Genomic DNA, 22,480 nt, shown 5'->3' with positions numbered 1-22,480 from the left:
GTGCCTGAAGTTTCATCTATGTTCCCTGTTGTGTCAACTAGAACTTGTGCTTCAAGTGCTCTACAAGTGTACATCTTATCAGTGAAAATGTGCAGAAAATTAACAAGACTAACAATTCAACACTGCCACAAATTCGTAGCACGTTATCCTTGCGATCTGGGGAGGCATTTGCTTTCATTGAGCAAAGGGGATGGATCAAAGGGGATGGGTCTAGTGGTGAGCAATTGGGAGAGCTGCGAGCTGAACCCAGAATAGCCGGAGGCTTCCCAATGACGTCACGCATGAAGATGGAAGGCACAGGACTGAGTGTGGAACGGAAGGGAAGAGGATATTAGCAGGACACCGCTGGGCGGGTGAGTGTGTTTGCTGTGCAGGACCTGCAACCAAGTAGGCAAGGGTTTAGAAAGAAAACAAATTAGAGGGGGAGGGTAAAGGTTCTACGAAAGAATTAAACCATTACAGTGGTGGTTAGAATGGCCCCCTTACAGACAGATAAAAAGATATTTAGTGTCACGCTGCTGGGTTTGCCAAGTGGTGTTGGTCTTGGAACTATGGAGGCACCATCAAATGGAAGGTCAATCAGCTACAGTTCAAGGAACTCCTAGCAACCCTAAAAGGAACCCTAGAGTTCCACAGAACCCTGGCTGAGAATGTCTGTTATAGGCAGTTGACAGGGCAGTGACTGTCAGCCCTTGTACACACGGTCGGACAAAGTTGTCGGAAAATCAGATTGTACATAACGTGATGACGTTATTTCATTACGACGGGACTACGTTCAGGCTAGTAGCCAATAGCTTTGGTCTAGGAATTTGATCTGAGCATGCGTGGCACTTTGTCCGTCGGAGTAGGCTACACATGATCAGAGTATTTTGGCGGAAAATTTTACGGACAAGTTGGAAAACTTGGTCCGTCGGATACTCAGACAGAAACAGTCCGATGGAGACCACACACAGTCAGATTATCCGACAAAACGGTCCGATAGGACACATTCCGTCGGAATCTCCGACAGTGTGTACAAGGGCTTAGACTTTACGTGGCATCTGAACCCTGACTTGGCAACTGAAAGCCGAACTTACTCAAAGAAAATAAAAAGCGAAATAATGGGGACAAATATAAATCTTTCATAAATATGTACAAACATTTATTCCAATTGAAGACTATACATTCTGATTCTTTCATAGGCCCAATTGTGACTGGTTTTTCTTTTCTCCTTTAAAAGAGTTATCCAAAAACAATGTAACCTCTGCATGGCCTGTCCTTCTTTTTCACTAATTGCCTAGCCAAAGCATTAACGGCATAACATACAGATAGCCTCTGGCTATCAAATAACATCATGAAAATATGGACAGGCAAGCATGTGAAAAACTGGAAATCACATCAAATGTTGCTGTCAGTTATTATTACATAATAACCTAAATGATGTCCTCACTGAACTCCCGGACTAGTTGTCAAGAGTCAGCTAGGGCTCTTGATGGCCCAAGTAGGAAGACGAATGACTCACTGTGGTAGAGGATGCATAGAGCCCTGGATCGAGTGCAGGAAGAAGCCTCCTTAGGGTAACAGCTATGATAGGTTATTATTACAATATTAGCATAAATCATATCCTCACAGAACTTCCAGACTAGTTGTTAACGGTCAACTAGGGTTTTTGATGGCCCAAGTAGGAAGCTGAATGACTATCTTTGGTAGAAGGCGTATAGAGCCCTGGATCGAGAGCAGGTAGAATCCTCTCCGGAGTAACATATTTTGATAGGTTATTATTACAATATTAACATAAATGATGCCCTCACTGGACTAGTTGTCAAGGGTCACCTAGGGCTCTTGATGGCCCAAGTAGGAAGCACAATGACTCACAGTCCAGCCCTAAATCAAGCGCAGATAGAAGCCTCCCCAGAGTAGCATCTATGATTCAACTTTTTTAAGTTGTTTTAGGCTGCCTTCACACTTATGAGTTGCAGTAATGCATGGTCAAAAGTATCAGGGATGCGCAAATGATATTGCCCGACGCCCGGGACATGCAGTTCCGGGGGGGTTTTCGGGCAGGTGTTTTTATTTTTGTACATTTAACCCCTTTGTACAAGCAACAGGGTCTTCTTCTTTTTTTCTTTGCCCCTTAACAGAGCGGACACCGGAGCTTGATTTGGCTGCTCAGCATGCGCTTGTACTGAGCACCCAAGTGCTTCCTTGTGCGAGGGTAGCCTGAAAGAATAAAGTTTTTCTTCTCATGGGGGCCGGGGGGGGCCTCATTTACTCGCTCAACAGATGCGCTTTCTGCTGAGCGTTAAGGGAGCCTGATACTCCCCTTTCCTAACGAAGCACCCAATCAATGCTCGTCACCTTGCAAGCTCTCTGCCCTCCCTGATCGTTCCCATGGGCGGTGCCTGGAGACAGGCAGGGAGGTGAGTAGGAGATAAACAGCGCAATGTTAAAAACATTAAAAGGTTAAGTCGTCATAAACCCATTTTCGTTTTTAAAAAGCCCTAGACATTCCTAAAAGCACCCATGCCTAATAAAAAACAAAAACATCAAGCCTTTATAATTTTCCATCCTGGCAAAGCCATTTCAAGTTTAAAGGGACATACAACCATTGAAAATCCCTAGTGGTAAAACTGTCTCATTCAGTAGTTTTATAACTGAAGTTATCAAATTTTTTAATAAAATGATAAAATAAAAGCCGTAAATTATGTTTAATTGAATTACGCCTTTTTTTTGGTAAAAATTAGGCAACTGTCTCAATTATAAAGCTACTGAATGAGACAGTTTTAGCGCTAGGTATTTTTAAGGGATGAAAGTCCCTTTAACTCCTTGGCGTCGATCGCAATGAATATGGAGAAAGAGTATGGTAATAATAGGCTGGGGTAGGGGCTTTTTACAGGCACAGCCCATTTAGCACGCCTCAGGTCTAATAGCCAATCATTATCTCAAGCAACATTACATGATAGAGGGTGTGATATTCCTGCTCAATGAATATGGAGAAAGGGTTTGGTAACAATAGGATGGGGTAGGGGCTTTTCACAGGCACATCTCATTTAGCAGTATTCAGGATCATACAGCCAATCACTAGACCCAACAATTTTAAATGATAAATGGTGTGACTTCACTACTCAATGAGTACCGGGAATGGGTATGGTATCAATAGGTTGGGGTAAGGGATTTCACAAACACGACCCATTCAGCACTGCTTAAGTCTTATGGCCAATCGCTATTTCCAAGCAATTTTACATGACACAGGATGTGACGTCACCGGTAGGTAGTATGGTATCAATAGGTCAGGGTTAGGGCTTTTCACAGACACATCTTGTTCGACACTTCTCAGTTCAAACAGCCAATCACTAAGCCCAAGCAATTTTACATGATGGATGGTGTGAAGTTACTGCTCAATAGTTATGGGTATGGTATCAATGAGTTGAGGTAGGAACTTTTCACAGATATGTCTTATTTGGCACTGCTCTGGTCAAACAGACAATCACTTGGCCCAAACAGTTTTCTAGGATGGATGGTGTGACATCGTTGCTCAATGAGTATCAAGTATGGTATTAATAGGTCAGGGTAGGGGCTTTTCCCAGACATGTCCCATTCGGCACTGCTCAGTTCGAACAGTCAATCACTAAGCCCAAGCTGACATCACTGCTCAATGGGTATAAGGTAGGGAGTATGTTATCAATGGGTCGGGGTAAGGGCTTTTCCCACACATGTCCCATTCGGCACTGCTCAGTTCGAACAGTCAATCACTAAGCCCAAGCTGACATCGCTGCACAATGGGTATAAGGTAGGGAGTATGGTATCAATGGATCAGGGTAAGGGCTTTTTACAGACACGTCCCATTTGGCACCGCTAATTTCGCACAGCCAATCACTAAGCCCAAGGGTAAGGGCTTTTTACAGGCACGTCCCTTTCTGCTCTTCTCAGTTTCGAACAGCCAATCACTAAGCCCAAGCTTACACGATGGAGGGTGTGACGTCACTTCTCAATATTTATGGGTAAGGGTATGGTATTATTGGGTTGGGACTTTTCACAGACACGTCCTATTCGGCACTGCTTTGGTCAAACAGTCAATCACTAGGCCTGAAAAAATTTCCATGACAGAGGGTGTGATGTCACTTATCAAAAGGTATTGGTATTATTGGATTGGGGTAGGGGCTTTTCACAGACATACTCCCATTTGGCACTACTCTAGTCAAACCATTAATTGCTTAGCCCAAGCAAGTTTCCATGATGGATGATATAACATTACTGCTCAATGGGTATAAGGTAGGGAGTATCAATGGGTCATGGTAGGGGCTTTTCACAGATACAGGCAGTGAAACAGATCAAATCACCTATGCAAAATAACGGAAAGCCTGAAAATACGACCTGCGCCTTGAGGACTGGAAGCAATTTTCCATGATGGATGGTGTGACATCACCGCTCCATGGGTATCAGTATGGTATCATTAGGTCAGGGTAGGGGCTTTTCACAGACCTATTCGGCACATTTTAAACTGCCAATCACATTCGGCACTGCTCAGTTCAAACAGCCAATCACTTTCGGCATTGCTCAGTTCCAACATTTTACATGATGGAGGGTGTGACGTTCCACTTTATAGGTATGGGTAAGGTTATGGTATCAATGGGTGGGGGTAGGGAATTTTCACAGACACGTCCTATTCGGCACTGCTCTGGCCAGACAATCACTAGGCCCAAATCATTTTACATGAAGGAGGGTGTGACGTCACTGCTCAATAGTTATTGGTATGGTATTAATTGGTCGGGGTAGGGGCTATTCACAGACCCACTGGACACTGCTCTAGTCAAACAGTAAATCACTTAGCCCAAGCAATTTTCTATGATGGATGTTGTGACATCATTGCTCAATAGATTTCAGGTAGGGTATTAGTAGGTCAGGGTAGGGTCTTTTCACAGACACATCCCATTCGGCACTGCTCTAGTCATACAGTCAATGACTTAGCCCAAGCTGACATCGCTGCTCAATGGGTCTAGGGTAGGGAGTATGGTATCAATGGGTGAGGGTAGGGAGTATGGTATCAATGGATGAGGGTAGGGAGTATGGTATTAATGGGTGAGGGTAGGGAGTATGACATCAATGGGTGAGGGTAAGGACTTTTCACCAACACGTCACATTCGGCACTGCTCTGGTTAAACAGTCAATCACTTAGCCCAATTTTCCATGATGGATAGTGTGACATTGCCACTCAATGGGTATCAGTATGCTATCCTTAGGTCAGGGTAGAAGCTTTTCACAGACACATCCTATTTGGGGCTGCTCAATAGTTATGGGTCAGGCATTCATGAGCGGGAGTGGGGACTTTTCCCAGACACGTCAAACAGTCATTCACCAAGTCCACTGGTATCAATGGGTCAGGGTAAGTGCTTTTCTCAGACACGTCCCATTTGACACTACTCAGTTCGACTAGCCAATCACTAAGCCCACGCAATTTAAAGTGGAAGCAAACTCCCCTATCGTTTTCAGCCAAAGAAGCTGCCATCTTTGCCTCTGTTTAATCTTCAACTGCTATGGTGCTGCACATGTGATTCGTTATGACACCAGCCATTGGATGGTTTGATAGTTTGGCTGAGAGCACAGCCAATGTGCAGTTAGCATTCCCTGCATGCCTTTTTTTTTTTTAAACTGTTTAAATTGATGGGTTTACTTCCACTTTAACATGCCGGAGGATGTGACAGTGCTGCTAAACAGGTATCGGGTATGGGTATGGTATCAATGGGTTAGGGTAAGGGCTTTCACAGACATGTCCCATCGAGAACTGCTCAGATCTAATGTGCGAACACTAGGCTCAATTTTAGGGCAAAGCTATGGCGTCTCTTTAATTTGCAAAGTTGACGGACATGTACCCAGGGTCATGCAGCCCCCAAAGCAAACATGGCAAACTGCGCTCCCCCTTTTCCTTTGGGTTAGGGTAAGCAGTGATGTCGCTGTCACTACTCCTGTCCGCCTTGTAACAGAAGAAAGTGGCACAGGGATTCCCCATCCCTGCAATAAACCACTGCACCCAGGGCATCTGCTCCTCCTGCCCACCCCTTGTCCGGGCCCCAGGAACCATTTTATTATAAAATGTGCAGAAAGGAGAAGTTTGGATAATACTTTTACCAATTTCTTACCTTAACAGCTGACCTGCATGCTTGTTTTAAGGACAGACGGTCTGATTGGGGGGGGTGGGAGGGGGGTAGGTGTTCGGCCTTTAGGCCAAGGCAGGCTTGCTCGCGGAATGCCTTATCCCCTCGTCACTGCAACAAAACAGAAATCAAAATGTAACATCAAATCGAGAAGTAAAAAAAAATAAAATAAAACACACACACAACTAATTTGCCAAATCTTGGAAGTCAAGGAACTTCTGCAGAAAAAAAAAAAAAGGTTAAAGATGAAATAAAACCCGAAACGAAAACCTATCTCAAGGCAAGGCCACCGGTGACGTCCTCTAGTCAAGGAAGCTAAACACTCGGAGGCACAAGAATCCTTCGTTTTCATCAGATCAATACCTGCTTATATTTATCACTATTCCATGCAGCTGCCACTCCTGACAACCTGCATTTTAGCCCGAACGCGTCGGAGCCCGGACAATGCAGCTTTTAATACTATTTACACCTGAAGTCACAATTCCATTAAGAGGCCCTGTTTTGTTAAAGGCACAGGGATTGATATTATTATATTGGCAGATGCTTTAAAATCTCTTTGTTCTTTACTTTTTTTTTTTTTTTCTCTCCCGTCCTCTGTGTTCTTGATCTAGTCCATGCCAAAAGCTTTTCTGCTAAATACTTGAGTACAAGTCTTTTTTTTTTTTTTTCTTTTTTTTAAGCTTTTCTGCTAAATACTTGAGTACAAGTCTTTTTTTTTTTATTTTATTTTTTTTTAAGCTTTTCTGCTAAATACTTAAGTATATATATTTTTTTAAATTTAAAAAAAAAAAATCTTTTAGGCTTTTCGTCCAAACTTACCATTTTATAGGAGAGTCTTTGCTGCTAAAAGAACGACGTTCTCTAATCATCTGTACAACAATATTTGCTATCAGGCATCCTAAATAGATTATCATTCGTCCATCTGTGTGATTATTGATTTATAAGGGACATAAGCTGCTTTAAAATGGAAGTGTTCCCACTAAGGGCTCCTTGTAGAAATCACACATGTCCTCAGATATAACACCCATCTTTCAACATATTGTCCCCCCCCCCCCCCCTCCACCTCTTCCTCCTTACTTTCTTTTTTCCTTAAAAAAAAAAAAAAGCAGCAAGAAAGCAGCGAATGATAAATTGTTTCTAATACACCGATCTAAAGTGATATGCAAATCTGGCGTGTATTTTTTAATATATTACTCGAGAAAAAAAAAAAGAAAAAAAAAAAAGAGAGGCGTCATTTACATATGAATGCTATATGCAAATGCGAGTGACACAGCAGATGTTTGTGAATATAATTGACCTATATGTGAATTGCATCAGAACCCCTTAACGCTATTAATTCTCTCAAATATTGTCCAAAAAATAAAAAAAATAAAAAAAATGTGATTTTGTGAAACCGCAGAGTGGAAGTGATTTTTGTCACTGTTCCAGAGCAACAGAAAAGAAGGTCACGGCAGGTTTTTATTTTTTATTTATTTTTTTATTATTATAATTTTTTTTTTTTTTTTTGCCGTCACCGACAGCTTGTCTTAAATATGACATCATCACGTGATGGGCTGTATTGATTATTTAATGGCATTCTGGAAACACTCGATGGGACTGATGGAAGGGGGGGGGGGGGGGGGTGTACATGTCCATGCCCCATTCTTTTTTTTTTTTTTTATATATATATTTGTCCCCTGCTGTGCAGAAAAAAAAAAAGAAAAACAGAGATGCCATTTAATTGCATCTTTATTTTGACAAGGGAATGTATCAAATAGCCCTTTGTCCTTAGACAGGGACCACCCTGCCTATGACAGTATGTTTATGCCCCCCCCCCCCCCCCCCAAAACACTCCGTCTAGAATGTTGCATTGTTACGACAGCTTAGCAAGGATAACTGCTGAAGCCCTATTGTGTGCTTAGCAGCATAACTACTATGTCACCTCCTAATATGGAACCTACCTAATAAATTACTCCTTTCAGGTCTGGCAAACTGACATCTCTCTGCAAGGGGACAATTTTATATTTGTGCCACCGCGCAAAATTGCTTCATCGCAAGCCACTGTGGATTAGCATAAAAATTAACACTTAAACTCCGGCTTATTTGCTTCTCCTCTTCCCTGCCACAATAATCAATTTCCCTTATAAATCTGATTAGATTTTACGATGCTTGTTATTCAAAGCATGTCGCCGCACAGCATTCGGAGGCAGGGAGACTATTTGTTTAAATAGGAAAAAAAAAAAAAAAAAAAAAAGAGCATTAAAAAATGTATAGGTGTTTTTTATTATTATTTTTTTTTTTTATATATTTCCATTACTCTCCACTGCTTTTTTCGTTTCATATTATAACGTCAGTAATTGATTGCACACATTAATTAACATGTAAGGTAGAAAATTTTGCATTATGCATGATTTATTTTTTCATATCTTGTTGGTTGCTGAGCTCGGTGCCCTTGTGTGTCTAGGACATCGGGCCCTCTCTCTCTCTCTTTCTTTCTCTCCGTTCGGGGGGTCCAGCCACAAATACCAGTGTTCGCTCTTCTGAAAGTTATTAATGTCAGATGCAAAATGAGATTTTATTTATTTATTTATTTGTTTGTTTTTATTTTTATTTTTTTTTACCTACTTACTAATCCGCCCGAGCCGTTTTGAGTGACGCCGGACGGTGAGTTTGATCTCGCGCACAGGGGGCCGATAGCATGCAAATATGTTCATTAAGGCACCATTTGAAAACAGGCCGCGGCAATACTTTGAGTGCCGGCCATGGTCGGAGAACGCTGTTAATTAAAGAAGTTGAAAGAATGGCAGTAAAAAAAAAAAAAGTTCAGTGTCCATCAGCCTTTTAAATTGCCAATGGGCGAGGGTGGCATTTTGATTGCAAATTGCCTCCTGTTTTAGGGGGGAGAGAAAAAAAAACAAAAACATATATATATACACACAATGAGTATTTTTATAGCGTGCAATTAAGAGCCAAACCTATCAATATGGAAATGTCCAAGGATGCAGATTGCAAGTGTTTATTGGCGTAGAGTACCGAAAGCGAAGCAACGTCAACTGCATCTTGTATACAGAGCCTGAAGGCAATTTCAGTATGGCAAAAAGAAATATGTAGAGTAGGGTTCCTCTAAAGGTGGCTAGGGGTTCCTTGAGCAATGAGCAGTTTCTGCCTCTCAGATAGGTTCCCATTGACACCATTGCTCTTTTTAGCTATCTTTAAAGGGGTAGTTCTTCCCAATGACTACAAGTATAAGGAGCATGTCTCCTCAACCAGGGTTCCATGGAACTCTAGGGTTCCTCCAGAGGTTGCTAGGGGTTCCATGAGCAATGAGCAATTTCTGCCTCTCATATAAGTTCCCACTGACACCATCGATCTTTTTAGCTATCTGTAAGGGGGTAATTCTTCCCAATGACTCCAAATGTAAGGAGCATTCCTCCTCAACCAGAGTTACATGGAATCCTAGGGTTCCTCCAGAGGGTGCTAAGGGTTCCCCAACCAATGAGCAGTGTCTGCCTCTCAGATAAGTTCCCACTGACACCTTTGGATCTTTTTAGCTATCGGTGATGGGGTAATTATTCCCAATGACCACAAGTGTAAGGAGGATTTCTCCTCAATTAGAGTTCCTCCAGAGGTTACTATGGGTTCCCTGAGCAATGAGCAATTTCTGACTCTCAAATAAGTTCACACTAAAACCACTGATCTTTTTAGCTATCTGTAAGGGGGTAATTCTCCCCAATGACCACAAATGTAAGGAGCATTCCTCCTCAACCAGAGTTCCACGGAATCCTAGGGTTCCTCCAGAGGGTGCTAAGGGTTCCCCAACCAATGAGCGGTGTCTGCCTCTCAGATAAGTTACCACTGACACCATTGGATCTTTTTAGCTATCTGTAATGGGGTAATTCTTCCCAATGACCACAACTGGAAGGAGGATTTCTCCTCAATTAGGGTTCCTCCAGAGGTTACTATGGGTTCCCCGAGCAATGAGCAATTTCTGACTCTCAAATAAGTTCACACTAAAACCACTGATCTTTGTAGCTATCTGTAAGGGGGTAATTCTCCCCAATGACCACAAATGTAAAGAGCATTCCTCCTCAACCAGAGTTCCATGGAATCCTAGGGTTCCTCCAGAGGGTGCTAAGGGTTCCCCAACCAATGAGCAGTGTCTGCCTCTCAGATAAGTTCCCACTGACACCTTTGGATCTTTTTAGCTATCTGTAATGGGGTAATTATTCCCAATGACCACAATTGTAAGGAGGATTTCTCCTCAATTAGGGTTCCTCCAGAGGTTACTATGGGTTCCCCGAGCAATGAGCAATTTCTGACTTTCAAATAAGTTCACACTAAAACCACTGATCTTTGTAGCTATCTGTAAGGCGTTAATTCTTCCCAATGACCACAAATGTAAGGAGCATTCCTCCTCAACCAGAGTTCCATGGAATTCTAGGGTTCCTCCAGAGGGTACTAAGGGTTCCCCAACCAATGAGCAGTGTCTGCCTCTCAGATAAGTTCCCACTGACACCATTGATCTTTTTAGCTATCTGTAGGGTGGTAATTTTCCCCAATGACCATAAGTGTAAGGAGAATTCTTCTCACTGACCATCACACTAATGTATCATGAGTTATAGATATAGTCATTTTTAGCAGGGGTTCTCTGAGACCGGAAAGTTATTTTAAGGGTTTTCCTGTGATAAAAAGGCTGATAGAGAGTGTGGATACCCTTACCAATCAACCTAAACTAAAGTGCACCTGGCACAACCCATGCTTCTTATTGACAGTCTCATGACGTTTGATAGGTCACACAGGCTGCCTTCATTGCCTTGTAAGACACAGGTGGAGGGATTACCTATACCCCCCCCCCCCCCCCTTACAGGGACTCTGCCCATCGGGGCTTAGTCATAGAGGTAGAAACAGGATGGAAGAAGAGAACTACTCTTTACCTCTAAAAATGCTACTTGCTCGGCAGTTGACCCACTGGCTTCAATGCTTTGAATCTAAGTCCCAGTAGCAATGGGCATCAGGACTCTGGGAACCCAGATAGCAATAAAAACCTAAAAAAAGGTTCTAACCTTTTCCCCGCTCTAGACATTTGCCTTAAAAGACACTTTGAAGCAGCCATTCTCAACCAGGGTTCTGTAGAACCCTAGCGTTCCTCCAGAGGTTGCTAGGAGGAACCTCAGCCGTGGCTGATTGACCTCCAGTCTGATAGTGCCTTCATCATTCTGGGTCTAATACCATCGGGCAGATCCAGCAGCATGCCACCAAAGATATTATTAGTTGTCTATAAGGGTGGCATTCTTACCGCAACAGTAAAAGGGACATTCTTTTCATTATTTATCAACATAAGGGGTATTTTCACAATAGGGTGCCCTGAAACCTGAGTTATTTTTTAAGGGTTCCTCAAAAAGTGTGGGAAAGGCTGCTTTCAAATAAGAGCTTGGACTTGAGGTCCATGTGCATCAAGAAGGTGAGGATGTCGAAGCCTTAAGATCAATAAGCTCTCCGTTTATAGGCTGCCTAAGTGAAAATTGACAAGCATCATCCTACCTCTGTACATTTTCCATCTTCTGAATATGACAGTTGATTGCCATGCAGTCAGTGTAGCTGAGCTGGACTCTTAGCACAGGCTAATTCCCCAGGAGGTTTCTCCAGGTGTCTACCAGAAGACCACAAAGGTTTATATATACTGACATTTGTCTTGCATTTATCAGATACATACGAAAATCTATCACAGCACAACTGAATTACCCTCTTTGATGTGTTCAGTTCATGTTTCATTGTGCTTAGATGTGTTTTGTCCTGTTGGAATTGCATTAGCCCAGCTATGTGTATAAAAACTCAAATGCAATAGACATACCCTCTGTATTTCCTCCCTACAAGACATACACTATATTGTCAAAAGTATTGGGACACCTGCCTTTACACATATCCCAGTCTTTAACGGCATCCCAGTCTTTAACGGCATCCCAGTCTTCATCTGTAGGGTTTAATATCGAGTCTGTGGTGGAAGAATTTGACTGTCCTGCAACCCAGTAGAACACCTTTGGGATGAATTAGAGAGAAGACTCTGAGCCAGGCCTTCTCGTCAAACATCAGGGCCCGACCTGACAAATGCGCTTCTGGAAGAATGGTCAAACATTCCCATAGACACACTCCTTAACCCTGTGGACAGCCTTCCCAGAAGGGTGGGCCAACTCAATATTGAAACCCTACGGACTAAGACTGGGATGACATTAAAATTCATGCTGGTGTAAAGGCAGGCATCCCAATAATTTTGACAATATAGTGTATCAGAATAAAAAAAAATAGCAAAATGTCTTTCAAGTGCCCTGTACAAAGTACATGCAACATAATTTGATCCCTTTAATTGCTTTTAAATCACAAGATCAATGGGAAGCTTCACTGATGTACCCACAGCTTGGCCAAGGGGTAGGCGGAAAAGGGGAGCTGTTCAGCAGGAGGGAATGAAAAAACTACACTGATAGATCAAGGGTTGGGCAGAGAGGTAAGCAGTAAATCACCATGGGCACTTCAGAAAAGGGTTTCAAAAAGGGCAGGACCTGATATACCCAGAGCCAGGCAGAGGGGTAGGCAGTAGAGGAGGGTGCTTCAGCTGGAAGGAGGTGCAAAAAGGGCAGGACCTGCAAGCTTTGCTGCTGAAGTTGTTCACTGCTCATGGAGTGGAGCTTTTTTACTCTAGGGCAGTGGTCTCCAAACTGCGGCCCGGGGGCCGGATGCAGCACTTTGCTTGCCTTTATGCGTGCCCTTGGGGCACTATTCCTTACACTGATATGAGAGACGATTCTGCCAACTGACATCAACAATGGGGCACCATTTCTCCCATTGACACCAACAATGGGGCACATTGTGTCCCACTGACACCAACAACAAGGGCACCATTTCTCCTATTGACACCAAGAATGGGGCACCATTTCTCCCATTGACATCAACAATGGGGCACTATTTCCCCCATTGACACCAACAATGGGACACCTTTTCTCCCATTGACACCAACAATGGGGCACATTGTGTCCCACTGACACCAACAACAGGGCACCATTTCTCCTATTGACACCAACAATGGGGCACCATTTCTCCCATTGACACCAAGAATGGGGCAGCATTTCTCCCAATGATATCAACAATGGGGCCCTATTCCTCCACCTAATACCAAATGTGGTGATGTATACTCCCACTCCCGCTGAATCAGGTGACTCTGCCCCAAAGGAGCTCATGTACTTTTCAAACTTTGAGCTTAAAGCTTTAGGGCCCATGCGTGAATAGGCACCATTGAATATAATAGGAATCTTGATGTTGAGTGTTGAAGATCTTCAGGAAATATGCTTCACATCACTCAGGTATGAATGGGCACCATTGAATATAATGGGAATGTTGACGTTGAAGATCTTCAGGAAATGTGCACCACATTGCTCAGGTGTGAATGGGCACTATTGAATATAATGGAAATCTTGATGTTGAGCGTTGAAGATATTCAGGAAATGTGCTTCACATCGCTCAGGTGTGAATGGGCACCATTGAATATAATGGAAATTTTGATGTTGAACATTGAAGATCTTCAGCAAACAAGCTTGATATCGCTAAGGTGTGAATATGTACCATCGAATATAAAAGGTAATTTTGATGTTGAGCGTTGAAGGTCTTCATGAAATATGCTTCACATCGCTCAGGTTTGAAAGGACATCATTGATTAAAATGGGAATCTTGATGTTGAGCGTTGAAGTTCTTCAGGATACCTGCTTCACATTGCTCAGGTGTGAATCGGCACCATTGAATATAATGGGAAACTTGATGTTGAGTGTTGAAGGTCTTTAGGAAACGTGCTTCACATTGCTTAGGTATGAATGGACACCATAAAATTTATTGGAAATCTTGATGTTGAGCATTGAAGATCTTCAGGAAATGTGCACCACATTGCTCAGATATGAATGAGCACCATTAAATATAATGAAAATCTTGATGTTGATCGTTGAAGATCTTCAGGAAATGTGCTTCACATCGCTATGGTGTGAATGGGCACCATTATATATATATATTGGAAATCTTGATGTTGAGTGTTGAAGATCTCTTAAGAAAATGTGCTTCACATCGCTTAGGTGTGAATGGGCACCATCTAATATGAAGGGAATCTTGACGTTGAGCGTTGAAGGTCTTCAGGAAACGTACTTCACATTGCTCAGGTGTGAATGGGCGCCATTGAATATAATGGAAATTTTGATGTTGAGCGTTGAAGATCTTCAGCAAACAAGCTTGATATCGCTAAGCCCTTGTACACACGGTCGGAGAATCCGTCGCAATGTGTCCTATCGGACCGTTTTGTCGGATAATCCGACTGTGTGTGGTATGCATCGGACTGTTTCCGTCGGAAAATATCCGACTTGCTGGAAATATTTTCCGACAAACTGGTCCGATCGGACATACTCTGATCCTGTGTAGAGAATTCCGATCGGACAAAGTGCCACGCATGCTCAGATCAAATTCCTACACCAAAGCTATTGGCTACTAGCCTGAACGTAGTCCCGTCGTAACGAAATAACGTCATCACGTTCTGAACGATTGGATTTTCCGACAACTTCGTCCGACCGTGTGTATGCAACAGTTTCAGGCAAGATCCGTCAGACAGAATCCGTCGGATTTGGTTGTCGGAATCTCCGACCGTGTGTACAAGGGCTTAGGTGTGAATAAGTACCATTGAATATAAAAGGTAATCTTGATGTTGAGCGTTGAAGGTCTTCATGAAACATGCTTCCCATCGCTCAGGTTTGAAAGGACACCATTGATTATAATGGGAATCTTGATGTTGAGCGTTGAAGTTCTTCAGGATGCATGCTTCACATTGCTCAGGTGTGAATGGACACCATTGAATATAATGGGAAACTTGATGTTGAACGTTGAAGGTCTTTAGGAAACGTGCTTCACATTGCTTAGGTATGAGTGGACACCATAAAATGTATTGGAAATCTTGATGTTAAGCATTGAAGATCTTCAGGAAATGTGCTTCACATCACTATGGTGTGAATGGACACCATTATATATATTGGAAATCTTGATGTTGAGTGTTGAAGATCTCTTAAGAAAATGTGCTTCACATCGCTCAGGTGTGAATGGGCACCATCTAATATGAAGGGAATCTTGATGTTGAGCGTTGAAGGTCTTCAGGAAATGTACTTCACATCGCTCAGTTGTGAATGGGCACCATTGAATATAATGGAATTTTTGATGTTGAACATTGAAGATCTTCAGCAAACAAGTACCATCGAATATAAAAGGCAACCTTGATGTTGAGCGTTGAAGGTCTTCATGAAACATGCTTCCCATCACTCAGGTTTGAAAGGACACCATTGATTATAATGGGAATCTTGATGTTGAGCATTGAAGTTCTTCAGGATACCTGCTTCACATTGCTCAGGTGTGAATGGGCACCATTGAATATAATGGGAAACTTGATGTTGAGCGTTGAAGGTCTTTAGGAAACGTGCTTCACATCGCTGCACATTGCTTAGGTATGAATGGACACCATTAAATATATTGGAAATCTTGATGTTGAGTGTTGAAGCTCTTCAGGAAATGTGCTAAACATCTCTCAGGTGTGAATGGGCACCATTGAATATAATGTTTTTTTTTTTTGTATATGTGAATGACGGTTAGGTCAACAATAGAATAGTTCTTTTTTATAGAGCAAGTTGTTTTGTTTTGTTTTTTTTGTTGCTTTTTTTCCTTTTTTTTTTTATGTAGTGCACTGGGGTTTACGTCCTGTGGTCAGTTTAGATGCAAACAATGCTTAGCGGAGCGGAACTCCCGTAAATGAGCTGGTAAGCTTAGCATTCCACAGCCCCTTACAAAGTATCAGATACGACTTAAGGTACAACGCACAGCCTGTACTTTGCACAGTGACATTAAACTGTTATGCCACACTATTTAAAGAAAATAACCCGTATGGAGCTAAAGATATCATTATGGCGCAGGCTTTGCATTACAAACAAAGAACCTTTTTGTGGAAATGAGATGCAAATTATATGCTAATCGCTGGCAATCATAAGCACAGCCTATTAACTAAGTTCGGTTAATGTTGAAGGCACTAAATAATGTCATAATAATTACATCATATGTACACCTGGCATTAGCCCCCGCCATGGACCCTAAAATGGGGGAGATTATTGGAGACGGGCCAGGGATGCTAATTCTATTAAGGAAGGATTATATCCCAGCAGGCACTAAGACGCAGCTCCCCCTCCCCTCCCCTCCTCCCCATAGGTGGGACAGGAGACAGAAATTGATGGAATATTTGTCACTTGCCGACCTCTTCTATCTGGGATGTTGGGCACAAGCCCCAAAGGACAAGGTTGCCCATCATGAAGATCAATGGCAGAGATGATGACTGTCCCTAGTTAGGAACTACAAGGGAGGGGGGGAACCATCACTTTCAGGGCTCCTTGTTCTTCTGTACACTGAAGATCGTTCTTAATGACATTGGCTGTATGGTTGGGGGTCACTGTTGCAGAATACATTTGGAGGCTGATCACATGCCTCTCTGATGTATGGCATGATGGTAAGGTATCTGGGCTGCATTTCTCAGGACTGAGGACCCCATTGATCCTGACCAAATCTCCAACTCCATTTACAGAAATGCAGCCCTAGACTTGCAAGGGACCTCCACCATGCTTCACAGTTGCCTGCAGACACTCATTATTGTACCGCTCTCCAGCCCTTTGCCTACAAACTGTCTCCTGCTACAGCCAAATATTTCACATTTTGACTCGTCAGTCCACAGTCCCTGCTGCCATTTTTTCTATGTTTTCCTGCATAGTTGAGCTGTTTCGCCTTGTTTCTATGTCACAGCTTTTTGGCCAAATCTTCCATGAAGTCCACTTCTGGCCAGACTTCTCCGGACAGTAGATGGGTGTACCTAGGTCCTACTGGTTTCCATCAGACTTCTCCGGACAGTAGATGGGTGTACCTGGTTCCTACTGGTTTCCATCAGACTTCTCCGGACAGTAGATGGGTGTACCTGGGTCCTACTGGTTTCCATCAGACTTCTCCGGACAGTAGATGGATGTACCTGGGTCCTGCTGGTGTTCACCAGACTTTTCTGGACTGTAGATGGGTGTACCTAGGTCCTACTGGTTTCCACCAGACTTCTCCGGACAGTAGATGGGTGTACCTAGGTCCTACTGGTTTCCATCAGACTTCTCCGGACAGTAGATGGGTGTACCTAGGTCCTACTGGTTTTCACCAGACTTCTCTGGACAGTAGATGGGTGTACCTGGGTCCTACTGGTTTTCACCAGACTTCTCCGGACAGTAGATGGGTGTACCTAGGTCCTACTGGTTTTCACCAGACTTTTCCGGACTGTAGATGGGTGTACCTAGGTCCTACTGGTTTTCACCAGACTTTTCCGGACTGTAGATGGGTGTACCTAGGTCCTACTGGTTTTCACCAGACTTCTCTGGACAGTAGATGGGTGTACCTAGGTCCTACTGGTTTTCACCAGACTTCTCCGGACAGTAGATGGGTGTACCTAGGTCCTACTGGTTTTCACCAGACTTCCCTGGACAGTAGATGGGTGTACCTGGGTCCTACTGGTTTCCACCAGACTTCTCCAGACAGTAGATGGGTGTACCTAGGTCCTACTGGTTTCCATCAGACTTCTCCGGACAGTAGATGGGTGTACCTGGGTCCCACTGGTTTTCACCAGACTACTCCGGACAGTAGATGGGTGTACCTGGGTCCTACTGGTTTCCACCAGACTTCTCCGGACAGTAGATGGGTGTACCTAGGTCCTACTGGTTTCCACCAGACTTCTCCGGACAGTAGATGGGTGTACCTAGGTCCTACTGGTTTCCATCAGACTTCTCCAGACAGTAGATGGGTGTACCTAGGTCCTACTGGTTTCCATCAGACTTCTCCAGACAGTAGATGGGTGTACCTAGGTCCTACTGGTTTCCATCAGACTTCTCCGGACAGTAGATGGGTGTACCTAGGTCCTACTGGTTTCCATCAGACTTCTCCAGACAGTAGATGGGTGTACCTAGGTCCTACTGGTTTCCATCAGACTTCTCCAGACAGTAGATGGGTGTACCTAGGTCCTACTGGTTTCCATCAGACTTCTCCAGACAGTAGATGGGTGTACCTGGGTCCTACTGGTTTCCACCAGACTTCTCCAGACAGTAGATGGATGTACCTGGGTCCTACTGGTTTCCACCAGACTTCTCCGGACAGTAGATGGATGTACCTGGGTCCTACTGGTTTCCACCAGACTTCTCCAGACAGTAGATGGATGTACCTGGGTCCTACTGGTTATCAACAGTTCTGTGCTGGCGGCACTGCTGGACATCTTCCATTGTAGAAGTGAAAGAAGGAATGATGTGTCTTTTATCTGCTGCTTTAAGTTTCCTTGGCCGACCACTCTGCGTTTATGGTTCTGAATGGTGCATGATCAATGGTGTCTTCAATGCTGAGAAAGACATTGCTATAGCTCATTCACACTAGCATTTGGGGGGTAGTAAAACCTAGTGGTTTATCCTTATATGTATTACCCCCCCCCCCCATGGCTTTGTGGCTGTTGCAGGAATTTTACCCTCTGCTGCTTCTAGTGGGTGTAGCTCCCACATAACATGAGCCAATGTAAACAGTGCAGGGTTCAAGGGAATAACGCAGATGGTGTGGAGGCGATCAAACACTTACCTCACGCACTGTCAAATGTCTGAAAAGCGATCCAAATGCAGATCGCTCTTCAGAGAACAAAGCTGGGGGAGATTTTGGAGCTGATTTTCTAAAGTCAAATAGACGGTGCACTTTGCAAGGGAAGTTGCTCCAGAGTTTAGTAAACGAGGGGAAGCTCCACTGACTTCCATCATCCAATCATGTGCAAGCAAAAATGCATTTTTTTATATTTTTTTTATTTTCCTTGCATGTGATTGGCTATTCTTTGCAAAGTGAAGCTTTACCTCATTTACTAAGCTCTGGAACAACAACATTGCAAAGTCTAGTCTAGTCGCCTTTAGTAAATCAACCCCTTTATCTCACTTCCTCTTGTGTCACCAAGACAGGAAGTTAAGGAATATCCCCCCCCCCCCCCTCACTGGGACACGCACAAAAAAAAAAAAAAAAAAAAAAACCTGATCAACTTTTTAACCCTTGCCTACACCATACAAAACTGTAAAAAAAAAATAAAAAAAAAAAAAGTTTTGATTACACATACCTTTAAATGAGCTCTTTGTTCTCGGCTTCTTGACCCGGCTAGGAGAGCTGAAATATACTCCTGTACATGTGATGTATCCATCAACGCGTCAAAACCGAACAAACGTAATGATTTTTTTTTTATTATAATTTGGGAGGGGGAGACGGGGGTTGGGAGTGCAGTTTATTTTCACGAGAGGGAATTAATTAACCCAACATGTACTATCCCCTATCAGGCCAAGGACGCCCGTTTAAAGATGTTTATTATCAAACGCTCGCATTCTGCACATTTGTGGCCCACACACACAAGGATTAGTTCATTCCCCCGTTTGGTGGAACATTTTTTTTTTTTCCTTCTTTGAAAAGTCAAAAGAATGTATTGTTTTTGATTACTAAACTCTTTTGACACTTCAAAAAAAAAAAAAAAAGTCTTCGGAGACCAACCCTGCTGAATAAAAAGTCAGAAATGTTGCGGAGATAAGATGAGACTGTTTAATGAGAATGGTACGATCTTTGGAAGGCTCGGTCCTTGGAAGGCTCGGTCCTTAAAAGGCTCGGTCCTTGGAAGGCTCGGTCCTTGGAAGGCTCGGTCCTTGGAAGGCTCGGTCCTTGGAAGGCGTGGCCCTTGGAAGGCTCGGTCCTTGGAAGGCTCGGTCCTTAAAAGGCTCGGTCCTTGGAAGGCTCGATCCTTGGAAGGCTCGGTCCTTAAAAGGTTCAGTCCTTGGAAGGCTCGATCCTTGGAAGGCTCGGTCCTTAAAAGGCTCAGTCCTTAAAAGGCTCGGTCCTTGGAAGGCTCAGTGCTTAAAAGGCTTGGTCCTTGGAAGGTTCGGTCCTTGGAAGGCGCGGCCCTTGGAAGGCTCGGTCCTTAAAAGGCTCGGTCCTTGGAAGGCTCAGTCCTTAATAGGCTCGGTCCTTGGAAGGCTCAGTCCTTAAAAGGCTCGGTCCTTGGAAGGCTCAGTCCTTAAAGGCTTGGTCCTTGGAAGGCTCCTGTACCATAGGGATGCCTCCACTATCAGAGGCCAGGAGAGAATCTGCTTCTTAAAGTGATACTAAAGTCTTATTTTTTTTAAAATAACAAACATGTTATACTTACCTGCTCTATGTAACGGTTTTGCACAGAGCAGCCCTGTTCCTCCTCTTTTCGGGTCCCCCCGGTGGTGCCTCTGGCCCCTCCCTTCTGCCAAGTGCCCCCCACAGCAAGCAGCTTGCTATAGGGGGCACCCGAGCCAAGCTGCTGCTCTGTGTGTCCATTCAGAGTCGGCCCCGCTCCCTCTCTCTCTTTATTGGCTCGCTGACTTTGACTGACAGCAGCAGGAGCCAATGGTGCCCGCCTAGTGTCTCTAGCCAATCACGAGGGAGAGTCCCAGACAGCTGAACCATCCCTAACAATAACTGCAAATGTACATAAGGGCAGCCATCTGTACTGCGTTTCCATGGTGTGAACTGGCCCTCATGGGACATGTAGTCCAGTGCATTTTTTTTTTTTTTTAACATAGTCCGGTTGAAAAAAGGCGCACGCCCATCTAGTTCATAGCAGCAAATAAATAAATACACAGAATTAATAAACAGAAAACCTCCATACACTGAATCCTAAACCCTCAACTTCCTGTACTTATGAGGACTACATAACACGGCCCATCTATGTTACGAAGTGGAGAAAGGAGGTTTCAGTAGTTATGTCTTATCCTGATACAGTAGGCTGAGTAAGCATTGTCATCCTAGGATAGGAATTGTGTTCCTAGCAGAATATACAAGGCAAAATAAAGGGAATTCAAAAAAAGATAACTAATGCAGCAAACAAATCAAAGGTCTGGTAAGCGACACTATACATAAAATTCTTGTTTTTTTACATTTATAAACACTTTTTTTTTATTTAAATAAAATTTTCATTAATTTTTTTAAATTTAGAAACACTTTAAAGAGTTAGATCAAGTTATTTAAGTGATAATATACATAAAATTCTTGTTTTTTACATTTATAAACACTTTTTTTTTATTTAAATTAAATTTTCATTAATTTTTTTTACATTTAGAAACCCTTTAAAGAGTTAGATCAAGTTATTTAAGCGACAATATAATTAAAATTCTTGTTTTTTTACATTTAGAAACACTATTTTTTTTTATTTAAATTCAATTTTCATTAAAATTTTTGAATTTAGGAACACTTTAAAGAGTTATATCAAGTCATTTAAATGACAATATACATAAAATGCTAATTTTTTTTTATTTTAATTTTATTTAAATTAAATTTTCATTTACATTTTTAATTTTTAGAAACAATTTAAAGACTTAGATCGAGTCATTTAAATGTAAATATACATAAAATTCTTTGTTTTTACATTTAGAAACCCTCTTCTTTTTTCTTATTTTTCTTTTTCATTTATTTTTATTTTTTTAAATTTAGAAACACTTTTAAGAGCTAGATCAAGTCATGTAAACGACAATATACATAAAGTTCAATTTTTTTTTTATTTTATGTTTTATTTAAATTAAATTTTCATTTAAATTTTACATTTTTAGAAACACTTTAAAGAGTTAGATCAAGTCATTTAAGCGACAATATACATACAATTCTTGTTTTTACATTTAGAAACCCCCCTTTTTTTTTTTATTAAAATGTAATTTTCATTTAATTTTTTAAATTTAGAAACACTTTAAAGAATTAGTTCAAGTCATTTAAAAGACAATTATCATAAAATTCTTGTTTTATTTTTTTTTAATTTAAATTAAATTTTCATTTAAATTTTAAATTTTTAAAAACACTTTAAAGAGTTAGATCAAGTCATTGTAGAGACTAATACCTCCCCTAGCTCTAAAGTTTAAAAGTTTAAAAAAAAACACCAAAACAATGTAAATATATGAAGGTGTAGAGATATTTGGCTTTTCTCCATCAAAGGTCTCTGGACTTGATGGACATATGTCTTTTTTCAACCTCACCTACTATGTAAAAGAATAAAAGAATTACACTAAGGGGGTTATTTACTAAAGGAAAATCCTCTTTGCACTGAAAGTGCACTTGGAAGTGCAGTCGCTGTAGATCCGAGGGGGACATGCAAGGAAAATTAAAAAAAAAACAGCATTTTAGCTTGCACATGATTGGATGATAAAATCAGCAGAGCTTCCCCTCATTTCAGATCTACCCCTTTAGATTTACAGCGACTGCACTTCCAAGTGCACTTG

At 42.3% G+C, this 22,480-nt stretch overlaps 1 protein-coding gene across 3 annotated transcripts in view; it reads right to left on the bottom strand.

Moving 5' to 3' along the window:
* Positions 1–22,480, bottom strand: part of ZNF536 (zinc finger protein 536) — a 602,875-nt gene that overhangs the window by 299,292 nt on the left and 281,103 nt on the right. For all 3 annotated transcript variants that reach the window (XM_077451568.1, XM_077451544.1, XM_077451553.1), the window contains one exon: positions 6,117–6,242. The gene's annotated coding sequence lies outside the window, so the exon portion shown is untranslated. The remainder of the gene's footprint in view (positions 1–6,116; positions 6,243–22,480) is intronic.

Source organism: Lithobates pipiens, unplaced genomic scaffold (genome assembly GCF_037356315.1).
Source record: "Lithobates pipiens isolate NorthernLeopardFrog02 unplaced genomic scaffold, aLitPip1_a1.2 Scaffold_10, whole genome shotgun sequence".
Lineage (NCBI taxonomy): Eukaryota > Metazoa > Chordata > Amphibia > Anura > Ranidae > Lithobates > Lithobates pipiens.
The sequence above is the reverse complement of the archived record's forward strand: the minus strand, read 5'-3'. Positions and strand labels throughout refer to the sequence as shown.